Source organism: Mixophyes fleayi, chromosome 9 (assembly GCF_038048845.1).
Source record: "Mixophyes fleayi isolate aMixFle1 chromosome 9, aMixFle1.hap1, whole genome shotgun sequence".
NCBI lineage: Eukaryota > Metazoa > Chordata > Amphibia > Anura > Limnodynastidae > Mixophyes > Mixophyes fleayi.
The window spans coordinates 60,957,448-60,979,938 of record NC_134410.1 but is presented as its reverse complement, the minus strand read 5'-3'; the positions used below and the strand labels follow the sequence as shown (position 1 = coordinate 60,979,938).

At 38.2% G+C, this 22,491-nt stretch overlaps 1 protein-coding gene across 4 annotated transcripts in view; it reads left to right on the top strand.

Annotated features, from left to right (window-relative positions):
• The first annotated feature begins 1,478 nt into the window (after positions 1 to 1,478).
• Positions 1,479 to 22,491, top strand: part of LOC142100691 (ligand of Numb protein X 2-like) — a 51,909-nt gene continuing 30,896 nt past the window's right edge. The window contains exons 1-2 of one of the 4 annotated variants that reach the window (XM_075184413.1): positions 1,542 to 1,560; positions 21,762 to 21,971. The gene's annotated coding sequence lies outside the window, so the exon portion shown is untranslated. Of the gene's footprint in view, positions 1,561 to 8,878; positions 8,947 to 12,538; positions 12,677 to 21,761; positions 21,972 to 22,491 lie in introns of those variants that run through there. The other 3 variants (XM_075184412.1, XM_075184414.1, XM_075184417.1) reach the window with 3 other exon arrangements.

Sequence of the window (22,491 nt, the reverse complement as noted above, 5' to 3'; positions counted from 1 at the left end):
AACTTTGCACCAGAGTAGATGAGTCCACAGTTGGAGAATAACATGTAGTTTGCAGGGCAGCTGTGAAATTATGTTAACAATTGGATGAAAGATGTTTAGTAAACAGATGAAAAAATATTTGAGTGTAATAAATTATTATTAGCTAAATATGCATTTTGGGAACATGTGTAAACCAAACCTCCAGACAATTAAAAATCTAAAATCAGAACATGGCCACATCTGCTCCAAAAAGGGAGCATGGTTGTGTGACATTAGGGACAAAACCAATCTACAATGGGTGTTTCCACATACTGGGGGAATGTCTTCTGGAAACCACTTGGCTGCTCAACCTCATCAAAAAACACCCTTAAATTGCCATGTTCACTAGAGGTACCTGCTGCTCACCATCGTGACCGAGATTATACTGCCAGTTGGGAGAAATGTGCCGACGGCGGGATAGTACCTTCAAATTGGGACTGTCCAACTGAAATTGGGAGAGTGGGAGGGAATGGTAAGCCATGAATTAGGTGCATGTATGGTCACAAAAAAGGATGAACTAAGGCTAAGTGAATGCAATTTTGATTCATCCATTCTGATTCTCATCTTCTGGTGCACTAGTGATTATTGATCCCTGAGAAACAGCGCCATGTCTGAACCTAGTGCAAGATAACCGTGTCAGTTTTGTTCAGTCCTGCTCTTGAAGGCAGCCATGTGCACAGGCAGTTTTCTCATTTAGCTTAGGAAGAAGTAAATTGTGTGGTATTGATGAGTTAACTATGTGTGTAGGTAAATCGAGTTCCAAGTGACCCTGCAGTAGATAACATAGGGCAGAGGTGCTCAGTTCTCAACAGTTCATGTTTTCAGGATTTCTTTAATCGTATACACAGGTGAGGTAAGCTATTCTTAATTATTCCACCTGTTTCTAAAGACAGAAATCCTGAAAATAAAACTCTGTTTGCTCATGAACCGATCATACTTACTGTGCTATTGCAGCTACTGTGCTTGATTAATAGAAGAGAGAGGGGTTCTATTTAACACCAATTAATTCAGTACAGGTAACTTTACTAATAAAGTAGGTGGGACATTCAGGGGGTCATGTTAGAGGATCTGCTGCCTTTGAATTTTAGACTTAGAAAACCTATAATTGAAATACATAGCAACAAAACAATCATCCTCAGCACGAGGCAATGGGTTATTAATCTGAACTGCTCCTGACATGTGCCAATCATCATCATTGTTTATTTGCAAGTGACACAAAACACCAGGCAGCTACAAATAGAATGATATAGAAAAAGATTATATATATATATATATATATATATATATATATATATATATATATATATATATACACTTTATGAATAAATAACCATCATATTTAAATATTGATTAAAAAAGATGTTTAATGCAGGGCAATAAACGTGAAGAAAGACAAATGTATTTGTTTTAGCTGTATATGACTTTCCCTCCTGTCTCGGGTTACCTGCTCCCTCCTGCTGATTTCTCCTCCCCCGGTGAGTCACTTCCCTCTCCACCCAGGTGAGTCTCCTGGAACTTTCCCGGCAGCAGCTGCTGTTTCAGGTGAGTCCTTTTGGTGGGGATCCTTTAGCCCCCACAACCCCTACTGTTTTCTTGTAACGGTAACATTATTTGGGCAACCACCCCTCTTTATATCTATTTTATAAACGCGTCTATTTTTGCACTTAAAGAAAATACAGGAAGCAACTGATCAAATGTCACATGAGCCTTACATTGTTTACAAGTCACCTCAGGGCTGAAAGATTGTCTTATTCTCATGTTTACAGGTGTCTATACCAGAGTAGGCAACCTGTGAGATTTCAGAGGTTGTGTAATTGGAGGGGGGGTCATGCTGGGATTTGTAGTTCCACAACAGCTCAAAAGCCACTAATTGCTGATATCTGGTTTATGCAATCGTGCAGGATATGTTTAGTGATGGAACTAACGTTTCCATATAAGTATTGTTGAAGTTTTGTATAGGTTGTTAGTAATTATACAGTGTGCTTCTTAAATAAAGCTGACCATGAAATAAGTTTCTACTCTTAAACAATATAAAGAAGATATATAGGTATTTTATCCTAAGGATTGTGTTTATAATTATCACAAGTTTTACACACAAGCATATTGGTTTTATTATAGTCATTTGAGAATAGAGTCACAGAAAAAGTAGCTGAAGTTGCAATGTTTTTTGTGATGGTTAAGGAATTTAATGTCCTTTTTTGGTGGTTCATTTAGGGCTCAATTAAAGGACTACTCAACTTAAAATGCACTTTTTTCATTCACAAATATATCACTGTGAAATTTTCCCTAACCTTGACAAAATTAAGTTTTTGATATTGTACTCACGTTTGCTGTGCAGTTAAAGTTATTGTTTTAAGAAATTCCAGATACCATGAGTGCATGGTATGATCCTGATACAGGATCAGAGTCCAGTTTGGTCACACACATAAGTGGCTACAATGGATTAGATCGAGATGTTCAGGGTTGGGGCTGTGTAGCTGGATCTCTTCCAGCAACTATGGGTCATGTTGGCATAATCAGAAGATAACTGCACACACAGGCCAATAGCAGTGATCTGTGGTCCTTCTGACCACATTAATCAAACGTACAATAAGGATCCCATCAATTTAATTCAATTCCATAATGTTCATGGAGCTGTTTTGAGACTGCGCGTGCTGTGATATTGGGGCACTTGTACAAAATATTTCTTAATTTTTTTCTTTTTCTTTTTTTGTCCTTTTAAACCTCTAACTCTCCAGTTCCCACAAGACAAAATTAGAATACCTGAAATAGGTAAATTTGTGCGCTGTAACATATAGCAACCGTAATCTTACTATTTTTTAGTAAATTAAAGTATGTGTGTGTGTGTATATGTATATATATATATATATATATATATATATATACTAGGCAACTTGGGTTCACAGCACTATTTTTCTGTAGACTAGTTTTACATAAAAGCCCTGAAAATGTATATATTTAATACTTGCAAATCATTCAGGTAGTGTAATATTTTAAACATAGTCAGAGCAGCTGGGCAGCACACTGTCCCTGCCTGTCACGGCTGGACGGACCTGCACATACTGTGCAGCCGTCGCCAGCAAGTGTCTGCTAGGGGGGGTGATTGCCCCGATCGCCCCCCCCCCTGGATCCGCCACTGCTTTATGCCAAGCCCCCTTTTTGGAGACACTGCGGTGCAACATCAATGTTCCGATTTAAAAAATTCAGATGTTTGGAGCTATGCCCTTTTGAGCTAGATTAAAGCAACAAAGGGGTTTCATGTTTGTAATGATGTAACCACAAAGAATCTGTCAAACATATTAGCTGTGGAAATGTATGAAATATAACACATGCTTCAGATGTGTTTCATGTGCTTTTACCAGTTAAATCACAGTGGTTAGCATTGCTTCCTCAACACTGGGGTCATGGGATTCATTCCAACCAGAGCGCTATTTGTGTGGAATTGGTATGTTCTCCCCATGTTTGCTTGGGTTTCCTCCAGCAGGGTCCTATCATTGTTGGGTTTGTATGGTATCCCAGTGTTAACTGGACCCTAGTGTGAGATGAAAAATTTAGAACGTAAGCTTAAATGCGCAGGGACTGATATAAATGCTTCTATACTCTCTGTACATCACTGCAATATATGATACATAAATAAGCAATGATAATCATAACCTATTTCTCTGGTAGTGCACATTAATGCATGAGAAATAGGACATGCGTTCAATTTTAGTGCATTATTGAGCCCCTAAATGAACTTGACAGCAATTCTAATAAATGTGGTGTCCTTACCTTGTCAGCACGTTGTAACATGTTAAGTTCTAGTATTTGGCAATTAATGGATTAAGTGTATGGTTTGCTCATTTATGCCTGGTTTATGCCCATCTGTACTGTACCCAGTTTACACACTGTGCAAAACCCAGATTCCATATGTCCTCACACACCTCTCTGTAATAGCCTGCTAATAGTCTGGAGAGGGTGTAGTGCATATATCTATTTTTAATTTCAGTCCAAGAATAAATGTGTTTGGCGTGTCCTTGAAACATTTCAATCCCAGGGGAAAAACAAACTGTTCCAACTTGCAATTACTGTGCAGGTATGCCTGGGTTTTTATCAAAATTCAGTCATGTTGTTCTGGCATTTATATGTTTATATATATATATATATATATATATATATATATATATATATATATATATATATATATATATATATATATATACATACACACACACACACAAAGGAGCGCCACACATAGTGTGATAACATCAATTAACAACACAGTGACCATATATTCCAAATTGGTCTCGTACCAAAAACTAGGGCTGTGCACCGGCCACATTTGGTGTCTCGTGTTTTGGATTAGGATTTGCTTGAGGTTTTGGGTTCGGATTTGTTTCGCAAAACACCTGACGAAAGGTTTTGGTTCAGATTTAAGGTTTTGGATTCGGATTTATTTTGAAAAAAACATAAGTGCTAAAAACCAGTTTTGTGGGTTTTTTTACTCCTACGCTATTATTAACCTCAATAACATTCAATAACAATCATTTCCACTAATTTCCAGTCTATTCTGAACACCTAACAATATTGTTTTTAGGCCAAAAGGTTGCACCGAGGTAGCTTGAGCACATAATGCCAAAAAAAGAGGTACAAGATGGAATTGTTCTGGGCACTCCCTCCCACCCCTCGCGAGATTCGACGCGAGACTTGGACGACAGAGCCTCGTTTTCATTTTTTTGCCCGCCGGAAATATCTGAACAGTGCTCGGATCCCGTTCGGATCCGCACTGTTCGGGTGGGCTCGGATTCGCGGAATCCGAGCCCGCTCATCTCTACCAAAAACAGAAGATAAATTCGCTTATCTGGATAATAATATCCCTTAGAACTCCCACAAGATTCTTCTCAAGTAACCTCGACCTTCTGCGTCTTATCCAATACTCTATAAGTGCAGCGATCGTACAGACACAGCCTTATTTCAGAAGGTCGAGGTCACTTGAGAAGAATCTTGTGGGAGTTCTAAGGGATATTATTATCCAGATAAGCAAATTTATCTTCTGTTTCTGGTACGAGACCAATTTGGAATATATGGTCACTGTGTTGTTAATTGATGTTATCACACTATGTCTGGCGCTTTTTTGTATTTATCTAGGTGTCACATCCGCAATTGATGTATAAAGTGAAGCAGCCTACTGTATGTGAATCTTTTTATATATAAGCACAATATATTCACGTGACTGTGTTAATGCACTGAGCGCCGTTGTCTTTTATCACTGTGTGTATATATATATATATATATATATATATATATATATATATATATACACACACACACACACTCTTCTTAGTTGCTCCATAAATGAGAACAGACCTGCACCAGCTTTATAAAAAAAAGTTACAAAATGTAATTGACAAAAGTAAGAAACGATACATGATAACATCATGCCTTGCCCTATGATCATTTCAGCACATGTTGCTTTCCTGCATTATATACGAACACACACCGTTGTAAGTTGTTCAACAGAGAATCTAGTGTAGCCAGCCTCATAAACAGAAACAATTGACGAGTAACTAACTTGCTGTTTGCTGTGGCTTGTTACATCAGTGCTGCACTATTGCGATCTAGAGAGCGCATTACAGAGAAAAATAGAAGCAATCAGTAACACAAGGGAGATGACATTGATAATTCTCCAACTCCTTATGTCATGTTTTGGGGGATTGTCCAGACTAATCTGGGTCTTATATTTTTAAATTATTATTATTTTATGTTTGAAAAGTTTTTATTAACATTAAAAACTCCATTTGATCATTTGAGAAATCTTTGTTCTGTTCACCTGGAAACACTTGCTTGTATATTAACTATCTTTAATAGGAAGATATAGAGTACTTTGGTGTTTACCTAAACAGGTGCACAGAGAGGTTGAGACATTCTTTTGTAGAGTGGTTTTGTTTTGTTTTGTTTTTTTTTACCATTACTATGACTTGCTCATAACAAAAGGTCAACACAAATAGCAATTTTATATATTGCAAGTTGCCAGTCTTTAAAATCGGATTTTGTCCTCTGTGTCGCGTTTTTGGTTATAGAAGACGGAACTGGTTGAATTGTTATTTGAATACTCCTCTTACTACAACATGCAGAAAGACTAGCTGTATGCAAATTATTTGCCTGAAGTTTCTTTTACAAAGCAGTAATAGGTCAGTGGATAACAGAAGACACCTATTTAACACTTAGGGCTAGATTTACTAAGCTGCGGGTTGGAAAAAGTGGGGATGTTGCCTATAGCAACCAATCAGATTCTAGCTTTCATTTATTTAGTACATTCTACAAAATGACAGCTAGAATCTGATTGGTTGCTATAGGCAACATCCCCACTTTTTCAAACCCGCAGCTTAGTAAATCTAGCCCTTAGTAGTCATGTGCATTGATGCTTTTCATGCTAGATCTACAAATCTGATTATTTGTATATATATTTATCTATATTGTTTGCTCTTAATTAACAGTCAGTGATCACTGTGCTTTGTGCAATAAAGTGGTGGCAGCCTTTATCATTCCACCTTGAAATTCAGCCAGCCAAAAGCCGTGGGAAAAGTAATATATGAGGATGCACATCATGACAGCTGTTAGCCATGCAGGCCCTTGCAGCTTCAATAAATTTTACAGAAGATAACCGTCAAGCGAGCAGCATCTCCTGTTATTGTCTCTAGGGTGCTACATGTTCTGGTTTTGGAAAGGGCAAAAGTTTATGTTGGATTTTGTGTCTTTACTGTTTATATCTATATTACAATAAGGCCTAAAATTATCTGTTTTAATCAGTCAGCTGATGTTTTGTTTTAGTTTAACACCTTTTATAAACACAAATCTTACAAGATAAAAATAACTAATAAGTTATTTTTTTAATTGGAATGTCTGACATATTTTATAATCCTGTTTTACTACACTCTTACTAGTGTATACATTTAGTTTCTTAGATTCTATATTGTAATTAATCAGACCTTGTCACTAAATTATGTGTTATTATGTTTAAACACATTTTAGGAGGACATGGTCAGATGACTGGATCGTTTAAATGTGAAGCTGCTTCTCCTCCATGCCAGTGTTGTGCTGGTAATATGTGCGTGGCAATAATGCCACAGCTAAACGCCACACTCCCAGCCTGAGGAGCGGAGGATGCCGCCCTTACCTTCTGCCTGCCAAGGTTGGAAGCAGCAGGGATGGATTCCTCACTTCCAAGGGGGCTGGGGGAGGCTGACTCTATTACGGTTGTTGCACAGATGCAGTCGGTGTGTATATATACATACCAACTTCATATCAATAAAACGGAGAGAAAAACTTTACATTCCACATCCCAGGTCTGTTTACTGTGGACCAGTCACCTTCACACAGTGAAGGATTCTATTTACTGGCCTGAACCAATACTGATGAAAGTGTAGCTTCATTCACTGGGAATCAATGCCTCAGTGATGTGCTTGTGCCCAGCTAATTGTTAGGCTGCATGTTGGTTGAGCCAACAAGATGGGTGCCTCCACTGTGTGTAGGTGACAGATCCACAGTGCATTGCCCTGAAAGATAATAACAGGCTCTTTTGTTAGTGTCTCTTGCCTGCTAGAATGTTTTAAAGAAAAGCTTTCGCCATGTTCTGGAATGTTATTTTGTTTATACATTGCATTGTGCTCTGTGCCATATACCTGTATAACGAAAATTGTGTTCTGCTGTTGTCCTGGTTGTCTGGAAGAATTCTTGTTAAATATTTGCACCCGAGCTGCAAAATGTGCTATGCTCTATGTGCTATGCTCTCTCTCCTGATCAGCACCTTCATACATCTCAGCCTGCACCCAAGGAGCTATATGAGGAAGCAGCTCTAGTGCATAGAACATATATATCAGTTTGACATAGTAGTGGAGTGGGGATACGCTACAAGCATACTCCAGATCACCAGATCCAAAGATCCTCTCCTGGAATGCTTTCCCCATAAGATAGAATGGTCCGAGTTTTGGAACTTGATAAATAGGGCATTTTCGCAGTCCCCATAGACACCTAAGGTAACTGCATTTGTGATTGATGAAGCTGGGACCACAACAGAAATCTATCTGCTGTGATCCTCTAATAATAAATAGCCTTTTTACTAATCTGGGGAATTATCCTTGATTAAAAACCTCTTCTGAGGTTCATAAATAGTCCCCTTGTCTGCCCTTGGGCCCTGAAATTATTTGTTTATTATGTAGTCTAGTTTTGTTAGGAGAGGCATGATAAATTTATGTTTTTATTACTGATAAGGATATTTTAGTAAAGCCTGTTTGATGTGAGACTTCTGCAGACTGTAAGGCTTTTGGTGAGTTGGCTTATTACTGTTCATTTCCTAGAGGTGCAGTGGAACAAGTCACTACATACACGCAGCAGTACATTGAATAGGCAGCTTTGTGCTTTGCACACTGTGTATTTTATCCTCCCTCCTGGTTTACGTCGGTCTTCAAATGGTGGGTTTTAGACTCCTGTGAGTAAGAATTTCCTGTGGTTGGAGTGCTTGCCAGAGCTTTGTTGGTGTCAGCATATATAATACAAGGAACTCTTTATAACTGTTATACTCCAGCTATAATACCTTTTTTTTTTTTTTTTTTTAATTTTTTTTATCTTTCACTGAATAATTATTTTTTGTTGAATAACTGTTACTTTTCTGCCTTGCACACATGTTTGAATATAAGTTTGTGATGTGTGTGTGTGTATATATATATATATATATATATATGTGTGTGTGTGTATGTTTTGTTTTTTAATAACTTTTGTTCTCAGAACATTACAACAAACATTGATTAATACAGACTGGAAAGTAAATATTTGTCCAAGTATTTTACATTTTGTACTTTTGTAGAAGTAGGACACATTCATTAGAATGATAGGAGATAGAGGATGTACTTGTTGGTTAAGCGTGAGAGAGGTAAAGGACAGGGAGTGAAGGTAAGTCACACATTTTTAAAGTAAGAATTTCGGAAGCTGTGGCTTTGATCAAGCTTTGGGGCAGGAATTAAGAAGTGTTTTTGATCCATACTATGGCTGAGAGCTTAGAATGTGTAGTCACCCAGTGTTATCTGGGATGGAAATGAATCCTGGCTATTGGATAGATTGCATCTGCCAAGAATAACAAGGGGCCCAAAGTAAAGGTATATGTGTTATTTTTTTTTATTTAATTTGTATTTTTTTTAACTATTTTGTTCTTATGATTATTTTTTTTATGTAGGCTGAGAGACAAATTATACAAGGAACATAGCCCTATAGTTTCTTTGCACCACATGTGTTTTTGCACCATCTTACCTATATTTTTCAGAAACTATTTTGTTGCATTATTTACATCCTGTAATACCCTCACAGGATGATGCAATGATTGCCATTCTCTCTGCATATGGTACTTAACCAGAACCTTTTATGCGTGCTTCTCTTTGGCTGCCCATAACACGATTTATTTCACATTACTCAAAACTATAGGCCAGCTCTACAATATATCCCTACAAATACCTCAGTGAATCTAGATGCTCCCAGAAGGCTTTAAAGAAGGGATTCTGTACAGAACCCAAATACTCTGAAAAACTGCCCTTCGGATTTTGTAGAGCAGGGTAGGCAATATAAGGTGGTGTCAAACATTGACATTGCATGGAATTAAACTTTGAGCAGAAAAGCTTTTAACATTTTGTAGGTGGGAGGTCTCAGGCTCTCAGATGGCAGTCTGTGTATGTACAGTTTAGTCTGTAAGTTTCATAGTTTTCAGAAAGTGTAGGCATTTTATGTAAAGTGCACTTGTACCTAAATTATTTGTGTTATGCCTTGCCATGCATATGTAGAAAAATTTAGAGTTGGTGAGACGGCAATGCAAGATGTGTATTCAGAGTTAGATTTTATTTGTTCTATTGCAATTTTTTTTTTTTTTAAGGGCATTCTTGATCCATCAACAGACGTTAGTCCTTAAATTAATCTACTGTGTCCCGTAATGTGTCAAAAATGCAAGTAAAAAGCTGATATAAATTCAACACACTGACTCAGCTCTCATTTGTTACTGAGCACTCCCACTTCTCCCTCCTGTTTCTGCAGACAACTCCAGGTGATGCTCTCAGGGGGAATCCCTATTGTCTGGATTCAGGTGGTTCTTGCCTCTGGCAAACCAGCTCATCCTAATACCCTCTGTATGCTCAGCACATTCTGTGGTGTGCCTACAAATACGCATCGCTGATTCTATTCTGTATGTTTAGAACATAATCTATTCTAAAACTTTTTAAGTAGTTTTTAATATAAAAAAAAACCCTTTGAACTGAAAGACTACACATTGGTTCCGGTTTGTAATAATTCCAATGCAATTAAACCTAAAATATGTTCTTACGTTCTGTATAAATGTACAGAAGCATATTATAGGTACTGTCCATTCTACAGACCAATGTTATGTCTCTAGCTGAACAAACAATACATATGAACCAATTCAGCAAATTTTTGATTTTATCTCCTGAATGTACCTGCGCTGTTTTTCTTTGGAGTGTTTAAAGATTTGTTTATTACTGCTATGGAAATTTATTTAAATACAGTTTTAGCATTTATGAAAATTCCTTCCCCCAAACCAGTAATTACTATCAAGGAGTTCCACTTCTGATTGCAAGGTTCTTTATCCGTTCTCACTAAATTTATGTTTATTAAGAGTAGATGCTCATGGGCACTTTGAACATTTCACACACACACATTTCAAATGCAGCATCTAATAGCATTAAATTGAAATCATTCACCTATCAGTATGTCACATAAGCACTTTAATAGCTAGGTGCCTGATTCATTAAGGATCTTAACTTAAGAAACTTCTTATTTCAGTCTCCTGGACAAAACCATGTTACAATGCATGGGGTGCAAATTAGTATTCTGTTTTGCACATAAGTTAAATACTGACTGTTTTTTCATGTAGCACACAAATATCAACTTTAAATTTCAGTGTACAAATAAGCTAACAAGTATTTGTGTGCTACATGAACAAACAGTCAGTATTTAACTTATGTGCAAAACAGAATACTAATTTGCACCCCTTGCATTGTAACATGGTTTTATTCATGAATCTGTGTCAAGAACCCAGATTTTCTACCTCCTCTTATCGCAGCAATGTAAAACCTGTTATCGCCACATTTTCATTATTAAAATATTGCAGGAGCAGTAAAGCTTCACTTACCACTTCCCTGGGCCGGTCTTGGGGCATATGTGCATGTCTAGCTGGCATGTGCCGTGGAACTGAAAGCCAGTTCTTGGGCTTTCAGTTTCACTTGGTGGGGGAAAAAATAAATTAGTAAATGAATAAACACAAAATCTATATTTAAAAAATTACTTTAAAATATTAACCTTTGGAAAAAATGCTTTATTTAAACAATAAAGTTTTTTTTTTTCTTTTATTCTGCTATAGGGGCACATTTATCAATGTTCTGCAAAAATTAAAAATAGTTATCAATCCTTATCGCATGGATAAGGATTGAACTATTTCTCAAATTTATTAAAAACGGATCACAGAAACAGCAGTTCCGAAAAACTGTTGTTTCTGTGATAAAAAAAATCACACTTACCCCGCCTGTTCGGAACGCAATGTCCTCCAGGTCCTCTTCATTTTTCTTTATACTGGAATTGCGCATGTGCAGTTCGAAAAACTGCACACGCGCAAAAAAACATCCTCGCTCTGTTGCAGAGAGAGCAGTGAGTGACAGGGAGGGATCATGTGATCCCTCCACACATGCGCTGTCCATCTTCGGAGCAGAGCTGACAGCACTGAAATCTGACAACTATAATAATGTACGCCAGCTTCAGCAAGTTACCGAAAAAAAACTTGTTAGATTGCGGTTGGAAGCAGTCACCATACTGTAGAATGGTGACTGCTCCCAAAAACGAATAGGAATGCAAAGCAGCAGATATCCACAATATCTGCTGCGATGAACCCTTCTTAAATATGCGGAGGACACAGAGGGACCTGAATTTCATGGTAAGTGCACGATAGTGCACTATCATTATTTGTTAAATATGCCCCAATGTCATTCTGAGATGACAAAATGATTGCTGCGGTATATGTACCACTGTGGTCTTTTGCATGGGAAAGCTTTTACCAGAGAAAGTCACTTCACGGACGTGGGCTACTGTAGGCGATAGCCTTTAATAGGTAGGGCGACGCCCTGACACTTGCAAAAACACCCACCAGGGGTGTTTTCATGTGTAATCAATAGGACCCCTATCATACAGCTGTGATAAAAACGCTATAAAAATTTGAGTTCTGAAGCTGTAAAAGGGCCTGTAAGCCACTATCGTAGATGTACTGAAATGCGCACTCCTGAGGAGCCATGTAAAGAGTTCAGTGCGAGGTACCAGCTACTTTTCAGGAAATTGAAGATCACTTGGCCTCTTTGGTTCCTTACTCCCCCCTACACAACTCCTCCCCACACGAGGTGCTCATTAATAAGATGGAAATTCCTGGCATGTCACAGGAGTGTGGAGGGTTTTATCAAGCAGGAGTTTTCTCAGCTGTTTGCTCACCTATTTACAGGCCAGCTCTTAAACCTCTCTGAGAAGGGAGAAATTGCCCAGAATCGCACAACTGTGTTAGGAAATACAGACTAGTGTTTCAGAGAATGAATTCTTCACTCTGAGCTCTGGACTGAGGAACGAACATAGGATTGTAAAGAAAAAGGTATGTGCCGACTTCTATACACTCTACAGGCTTTGTATGGTCAGCAGTATCAAGCACCACATTTTATCATGAGAAGAATAAGGTGTGGTAATTGTATAATAGGAATTAATACTTAAAACCAATACAGTTATGTTATTGCTGTTATCTCTGTGATTTATTCTGTAAATGAGCACTGCAAAAAAAAATGTAATCTTACAAAGCAAGTGTAGAGCTTGTATATTCCAAAAGACCAGCCTGAACTTTTGTCTCCACAAACATTTAGGCAGATTGCACAGAGTAGCTTTTCATCAGTAGGTTAAGTTCACTTGAGATTTTGTTACTGCTGTAGTGGTTTCACAAGCAGTCTCTTTGCCTAGACACGTATAACAACGAGCATCTGTTGCCTTCACTGTAAGTCTCCTAGAGCAGTATTTCAATTTTGCTGTGTTGAAGATAATCATTGAAGGGACACTCAACTAAATGTAATTGCCCCTTAGATACGGACTGTAGTGTCCCTTTTATAGGATTACAGACAAGTAACGATAACTGCTTTGTTTTGTGTATCTTCAATTCTGATAAGTTTAGTAAATATACATTTGTTGTTTATGATTAGTTCTAATAAATAATGGCATTAGTATTTTTTGCTGGCAACAAACATTGCAATATTGGTGCACCTGTGGCCCCGAAATGATTGTGCTGCCCTATTGAAATTGAAAATGTGGCCGGACCAGTCTCCAGGGAAGCCGGAAGTGACCCACAAGCTCAGCCAGATTAGATAGCGAACCTGTTGCTTGGCTTTCAGATAGACCATCAGGATTGCAATGTATGTAGCCAGCTTTGGGTTTTGTTGTGGCTCAAAATATTGTCATCATTTATTTATATAGTGCCAGCAAATTCCGTAGCGCTTTACAATTAGAAACAAACACTGTAATAAAAATATACTGGGTAATACAGACAGTCAGACCGGTAAGAAGGTCTTGTCCGCAAGCTTACAATCTGCTTTGGGGTTTGAAAATTGGGACTGTCCTGGAAAAAATGGGACTATTGAGAGGAACGAAATAACTCTTATCATAATAATAATATAATACTATATCCTACCCTGTGCCTTTTGTTACCAGCTATCCCTATCGCTTCTTGTCCTTGAAAATGTCCTTATTTTCCCCAATTACGCAACAATTGTTCCTATCCTGCAGCAGTTAATATTTAATGAATTAGACTATTTTAATTGCAATAAAATTGTATTGTATTCAAATGCTGGCAATTATGAACAGAAATCCCAAATCTTCAATTAAGCTGGGAGTGAGATGCTTCCATATGCAGATATGGAATAGTTGTCACCCTGATAAATATGGCAGCATTTTGAAAGAAAGTGTGCAGAACTGTCTCATAAAGTGTGAGGGCTCCACACAAAGGGAATTGTTTAGAATCCCAGGGCAGACAAATCACATTAGTGTTGTGTTACAGAATAGCTCTTAGTGAAGCTGAGACCAGTCCACTCTATTGCTAGTAATGCTTGTGCAAGGCTTTCTTTCTATCTTCTTGTCAGTGATGGATGATATGTAATCTGCCATATTTGTTTCTGCCTGTGAAAGGATTAACTGGGACACACATAATGTCAGTCTATTTTGCAGCCTATACTTTAATTGTTTTTTTTTTCCTTTTAAATTAATAGTGCATTTGCATTTATTATTTTTGAGTTGGTCACACGTTATTAATAAATCTAACCAATACAAAATGTAGTTCAGTTTCCTAATAATTCTTTAACTTTTTTTTTGTTAACCCAACTTGTTTTGAGAACCCACACATTAAGGAAGTTCTCATCTGACAGAAGTGTTTCCATTTTGTCACACATATAGCGGTGATGTCACAAAACATCATAAACAGACCGTACTAGGTGAGCAACAGAGCTCCCTTGTAGATCTCCTAACATTTCATTTAGTAATACCGGACAGACCCTAATCACTCCAGGGGCATGGTTACATCATGTTGGAGGCATTGTCTGCTTAAAGCTTCTGAAGTGCATTCATGCAGATTTACTATTGATTTGCTAAATTTACTAGATTGAACACGTTATAATGGTGCCTGTGCCATGTACAACAGTTTGGGACTCTTCCATACATTTTATTTTAATGGAGGCCTCAAAATTTGACTAGTGATGCCTTAAGCTGGGTACACACTACAGGGTTTTTGTCCAATAATTGGCTCAACCAGCCGACATACGACAGCTCGTTTCGAAAGTCGGGTCAGTGTGTGTAGTGACACGATGGTCGAAAGTCTGCCCAAATGGTTGATTGGGCCTCATTCGGTTGGTCGTACTGTCCAATATTTTCGTTCCAATCTCCTTTCCGTTGTGTAGTGTGTATAAACTTCCGACCGATCCACGACAATCCTCCGATACTTCCTCGACCTGGGGGGCGTGTGTATGTAAATTTGTAATGCCTGTACCAGTCCCACGTGGTGCGGTATCCGCACATCACTGACTTGTTTTTTGTATAGATGTATATTGCACCTGTCTGGCTGCAGACCATACACTTGTATAAAGCACGTGTGTTATTACCCTTTGCATCTATGTTGGGAATCTATTCATATTTACCCTTTATAAACTTATACCTTTATAAACTATTCAAGTTATAGAGTCATATTAACCTTTATTAACTAATATTTGTAAAATACCCAGAATAAAGCACACAGTGTTCATGCAACAGTTTTATTGCAGGAAAAAAATACAACATTTTTTTTATTGCAGAATATGACAAGTGAAAAAAATAGTATTACACTCTAAAGGTGCTACTGGTTTGTGGCAGAACAGTTGCAAACAGCATACACATTTCAACCAAATTTTTCTCAAGGTTTTTAATTTTTTTTCTTGATGTCGCTTGGGTTTCTATTCCCTTTGATTTCTTTACCTACGAAACAAGGAAATAAAAAATGTTTACCATTAAACTTCTATATCTGTAATTTATATCCAACGCCAGAAATACTCTCATTTGCTCACCTTGCACACTGCCCGAGCGATTGGACCATCGATCGCATGTAAAATCGATCGGCATAAAAAGTTGGTGGAAAATTCTGTAGTGTGTACCCAGCTTAATGTAAAGCTAGTTGAAGATAGTTCCAGAGTGAAGTATGCAGAACAATAATGAAAAAAGCCAGTAGCCTTTGGCATCAAAGTGCTATGGACTGATGGCCAAAACCATAAAAGATATATTTATGGAAAAACGGGTGAACTGTTAAGCATCGATTAGATCTTTTATACTTTAGGTTATATGGCAACAAGTGGGATAGGAAAGATTGTACAGGTGGGAGGTAGAAAGGATTTCACTGAAATGCAACAAATGCTAGAAGCTAAGGTGCTAGAGTCAGTGAAGAAATGGAGGTTGGATACTTCAGTGGGTATTGGAATGGCCTTCATAGAATAAGAATTTGAATGAAAGTGGAAAATAACTGTTATATCCAGGCTGATGGACTGAAGGAATTGATTTATTTATTTTTTTATAAAAAAAAAAAATCCCAAATGAACAGTTTTTTTTATATCTATCACAGGTGTCAGCATCTTCTCCTAGTTGAGGTGACATTATTCCTGTGGGATTTTTGGTGGATGAGATCCAGGTTGTGTTTACTGCATGTAATTTTTTTTTTTTTTTTTTTAATGTACCAAATAAGTGTATTTCTTGTTCTACTATGCAGGGAATGCTAGAAGAGTTCTGCATGGAAGAGTGAGAGAAATTAAATTGAAATAGACTCTTGGTTGGCTGCAAGAAATGTTTAGAAACTGATTTCTGCCAAAGGAAGTACTGACTGATATTGGCCAAACATTTGCTCTAGATACATTAACTGCATGAATATTATTACTATTTATGTTAAGGTCAGCAAATAGTAATTGTGCATTAAGATGTGCAAATACATGACATATTTAAATTGATAAACTTCAGAGGTCGTGTTAGCTGTTTTTTATTTAGAGATTTAGTGAAACGTGGTTTCACATATACATACTGTATATGGGGGTTGTAGTGTCCAGTGTTATATATATATATATATTTTTATTTTTTTTTAAAAAGGGGGGGTGGGGGGGATTAAGTATTTTTCTTTAACGCTCCGGTGCTTGTCATTCTAGAATACCTAGCTGGCAGGATAGGTGCTCTGCATATGTAGGATGGGGAAGTGAATAGGGGTTTTTCTTAATGAGCAAATGTACTACTTATAACACTTTTGATGTATTGTGACTTACATGCGTAGGCGCAGTCATCATTTGTTATTAGTTCATGGTGTGCGTGTTTACCCATAACCATAACTGGCATGGCATGTCCAATTATTCCCTATATAGTTCCAAAATAGCTGGTGATCCCAATCAACATCTGATTGGATCAGATGTTGAACAGAATGGGCTTTTTGAATGGCTGGATCTGCCCATTGATGTTATTTTGTTTCATATTTTCCAACATATGAGTATAGTGATTCTTTGATAAGCAATAAGTAAGACATAAGGCACAAAATAATTTGAAAAATAATAATTTGTAATTGGTAAAAGGATCAGACTCAACAGGCCCATTGTTGGTAATTGTAAAGCGCTATGGAATCTGCTGGCGCTATATAAATAAATGATGATGATGATTTGGGAATGTCAAACTCTTTTTCATGCAGTAATTGTTTCCTGCCCCCACACTTTCATGAATTACCCTGATCCCATTTTGCAGCCTGATTTCCAGGATTAGGCCTGTAGGTAAATACATTGTCTTTTCTTTTTCTTCCTTTTATGTTATTGAATAGAATGTCTTTTTCCTGTATTGTCCTGTCAATGATAAGATCATGTGTCACAGCCTTGGCTTGCCTTAGCTATGTGCTTAGGTTATACTTGTATAGGTTTACATTATAGCTGGCTCAGTCTTGTTCACTTATTTAATGGTCATAAATACATTTTTAGATAATGGTTGGAATGTTAAATTGTAGCGATTACTGGTTTGTTAGTCTGCACAATGATGTATTAATACTTAGACATAATATTACTGTCAAATTATAGCCAATTTCTTAAATGTGCTTTCTAGAACATCAAACCATTATATTCCTTCCTTTGAGGGCGACATTCAAGTATGGGAAAAACAGCTGTATTACGTAATACCCCTGAATGTATGGGTTGCAGCATTAGCAGAAGCCAGATTAATGTAATTGCACATTCCAACATTTCTAATAACCAAAGAGAGACACTTAAATTGTTTTTCACTCCAATAAAAACAATTCTCTCTCACTCATTCTTTTTTATGACTCGCCAGAATGGTAATATGTTTTATTACAGTTGTCTCCCTTTTTTCAGCCTGCATAGAAACAAATTTAAGGGGTCTGTAGTCCAGTGTTTCCAATAAGACAAACAATGTTCTGAAACTCCCATAGTGACACACTACAGTGATGGGAAACCTTCACATTAGAAGCACTTCCATAATTCCTGTACCAGGGAAACAAAGTATTCTCTCCACTGCATGGTGAACAGTATAACATATGGGGATATATAAAACTATAAGGGCTTTTGGCACCAGTTTCCCAGAGCCTGGAACTAACACTGTACCTGTAATATTCAACTGCCTTGAGCCTGTAATCAACAGTTGAGCAGAACCAGGAGCTGGCAGCATGCCCATGTTTGCCAACTGCTTGGAGCCAGTGACTAGTGCTGCACCTGTATCCATGAACATGTATCCCTGCCTAACGCTACAACTGTTATTCCGCTACCTTGGGTGTCAGCTGTTTCCTACACCTCATAGATTGTAAGCTCGTATTGTGCAGGGCCCTCTTTACCGTCTGTTTTATGTCATTTGTTTGTATCGTGAGCCCCTCAATGTGCAGCGCTACTAATATGTTGAGGCTTTATATAGGCATGTGGGGCCTTAAGACTAATAATGAGAATAAAATGACTGTATATAGAATCAAGACTAATGTGCCAGATTGCTACTAAAGCAAGTTGTTCTCTGACCTTTTGGATATTGATTGTGGTGGGTATGACCTAATGATGGAACGTAGAGAGCCCCATCGCAATTTTACTATGGAGCCAGTCATTTCTAGTTATGCCCCTGACCTGAGTCCTCCAGGTGATGCAAGATTGCATGGTACTCCTTCTGCTTCTGACGCTGCCATGCTAGAAGACGTTTGGTGCTGCTCCGCCAGGATACTAAAAGGCCTTTAAAGCAGCCGCCAGCTCACTTCAGCATGGATGCTACCTGCTCAGAAGCTTCCCTGCGGCACTGCACTCCCATAATTAGCATTGTTCTAGAAGTGTCATAGAATTGTATGTAGACCCAGGGTTGGACTGACCCTTCGGGGTAATGAGCCCCCAACACCTTTGTGCTCTGCAACTTACTAACAGGGGCCTGGGCAACCACACCAGACCCCCATTCCCTTCCACCAGCTCTTGTTTGAGTGTAGCTGGGGTGGTGCATGCACTGCACCGAAACTGAGTAACTACGTGCAGACAATTGGCTGTTCAAGTGCTGCAGCGCTGACACCATTCCGATTTACTCTATTCTACAGACTTGATGGGGGTGTGCCTTCATCCTAATTCACGCCCACTAGGCGACACTAGGGGCTAGATTTACTAAGCTGCGTGTTTGAAAAAGTGGGGATGTTGCCTATAGCAACCAATCAGATTCTAGCTTTCATTTATTTAGTACCTTCGACAAAATGATAGCTAGAATCTAATTGGTTGCTATAGGCAACATCCCCACTTTTTCAAACACGCAGCTTAGTAAATCTAGCAATAGGACTCTTTGATGCTCTCTGATTGGACACCTGCTCACATCTCTGTAGTTTTTTGGCTATGGACGCTGATCTGACACTTATAATATCGTTAAATATATGTGTAATTCTGTTTTTAAATATACTAAGACTTATGTATCACATTGTATCACACATTTGGTGTCTGATTTCACAATTTAATTTGTTTGCTATTACCTGATGGCCATCAGGTTTTTATGGTTGCTTTAATTTCTTGCTCACTTCTGATCTGAGTTATTAATATATTCCTTTTTTACATATCAACAGTATGCTGAAGGCTGATAACTAGAAGTCGTTACTATACAGTTAGTATACCGTGATCACCATCCTGGATTGCAGTATACTTTGTTTCATCCATTCTGAGCGATCATAGCTGGTGTGCGCCAGAATAAGAACTAAGCGCACCAATTTGCATACTATTGTGTTATATTTAGAGTTCACAGCACTCAGAACTTATGTTAGGCCAGACAATAGTGCCTTCAGGTGCATGATGTCCTTATATTGCCAGATCAAACTACCTCCTCCAAAAGGGGAGCATGCAGTAGTTTAGCTTTTTATTTTATAAGACATGCATAATACCTGCTCTCTGAGAAAAGGGTCACGGAAGTGGTAAGTAGACTGTTCACTCCGAGCGGATAAGAAGTTAAGGTCTATGGCTGTTCACCTACATATGCTTAGTTAGTATATAAATTTAAAATAAAGTGCATTATTTATTAAAAAATTGCCTGTACGTATTGACTGATGTCACAAAGGTGATTCTCATGCTTCTCTGGGTCTTGGTTAATAATTTTGTAGTACTGTATTTTAGCTGTTAATATGCTTGATAAATGGCATATTGCACTGCTCATACAGTTTTCCATATTGCATCTACCTATTCCTTTTCCTAAACAGTACCACTACCTTCCAGGGTCCAGACAATCAGGAGCTGAGCTTAGGCACAAGCAGCAGGTAATGAAAGCTACGAGAATAGGTAGGACAGAGCAACACAGTCTGATTCTGGATGACTGTCCCGCTCAGTCAGGACAGCTGTGGGATATGTCCTGCTGCACACTTCTCTGCTCATGAAGGAGGTGCTGCATGCACATAACAGTAGTGCATGCAGCATTGCCCGTGTATTTCAAGGGGATGAGAAGATGTTGAAGAGCAGCATAGCACTTTCTAAAATGATTGGCAAGTCCTGTGCATGATGGTCATGTCCCCTCTGGCTTGGTGCATGGAAACCCCCTCTAGAAATCCTGTGGTTACCTCTGGACGTGTGCTAAGCTCCTCCAATTGGGGCACATGGCGCACACTGCTCTCAGGAGGATGGTGCAGACAGCACAGGTACCACTCAGCTGCACCTTTCACAAGTTTTATGCAGAAAAACAGATATTCACTCCCTTTCCATTGTGAATAAGCCAGGGATCATAAGCTGAACCCCCCCCCCAAAATAAATAAATGAATAGGGGAAATCAGAAACCATATACATATATTTGCTTGCTTTGCAAATATAATTTATAGACTTGTTAGTTCTGCATGTAAAAGATATTTTTCAGCAAACTGATACCACTGGACTTGCTCACCCTCATTCTCTTATGCCTCACCAATTCCTCTCATATAATTCCTTTCCCTGCTACACACTCTGACCTGCTCGATACCTCTCTTCCCTGCTCTTTCCATCATCTGATCATTATTGCACTCTCTATTTAATTCCATCTCAACTTAAATCATTCCAACTTCATCTTATATAATTCAATGCGGCTACATAATTTGCATTCAATTAGACTGTTCGATTTGTAGGCATTCTCAATAGAGCAACATAGTAATGCTTCCATAGGACCTATTTATATATTGTCCTTTTATGCTTGACATATCTCCACTGCATTCCCTGTGTAGTTATGTTTGTATGTCTTAAAGTATGTTAAATATATACAGTTTCTTGTTTTTATAATTTGAACATGTCACTAAACTATTTTATGATGGAATGAACAACCAATGACTTCCAAGAAAGTGGGAGTATGGGATTATTAGTTATGCAGGTCTAGTGGTGATAGTAATCACACTGTTTTGCATACAAATCATCTCCTGCTTAATGCTGTATTGTAGATAACATCTCCAAGTGATTCACCATATATATATATATAGCAATGGAAATTGTCTGCTTTTTCAGTCTTTCATTTTCATTACCTCTAATGTAATGTTTCTTCTTGCACTTATATTTTACAAGACTGGGACTAGACACAGTCCATTGTTTAGTATGCATGGTTTTTGGATTGTTCCGCTGTAGGCAAGTGAGAACGTACCATGCATTTTAAATGCAGCCTTTATAAGGATCAGTAATTTGTATGATCAACCTTTGTTCCCAGTGCAGATTACACACATACAAATACCGGCAACATCTAAGTGGGAAACCAAACCATCACGGCTCATTGATATGGACATATTGTCTCGTCCACTCGGGTGCATTTTGAGGAGACTGCAGAACAGGATGGGAATTAATATGAACAGATCATTCTCAAAATTCTTTCACAGCACTGTAACAAACATATGCCAACATTAGATACATCATTTGACACAAGAGGTAAGAGGGCCTTAGTTGTCATTTAAACTTGTAATCTGCAGGTAATGAGGGAGATTCATATAAAAGGTACAAGATCTTGTTTTTTATGCAATAGGTGCTTCAATGAACAATAGTACTATGTGTGTGCACTTTGTGTGATCAGTGCTCAGTAGTACTATGTGTGTGACTGACCAGTGCTCAGTAGTACTGTGTGTGTGTGTGCACTGTGTGTGACCAGTGCTCAGTAGTACTATGTGTGTGACCAGTGCTCAGTAGTACTATGTGTGTGACCAGTGCTCAGTAGTACTATGTGTGTGACCAGTGCTCAGTAGTACTATGTGTGTGACCAGTGCTCAGTAGTACTATGTGTGTGACCAGTGCTCAGTAGTACTATGTGTGTGACAAGTGCTCAGTAGTACTATGTGTGTGCACTGTGTGTGACCAGTGCTCAGTAGTACTATGTGTGTGACCACCGCTGTTGTGTGTGCACTTTGTGTGTTTATCCAAAAACTTGGTCCATAAAGTGCTTTGAGGAGCAGAT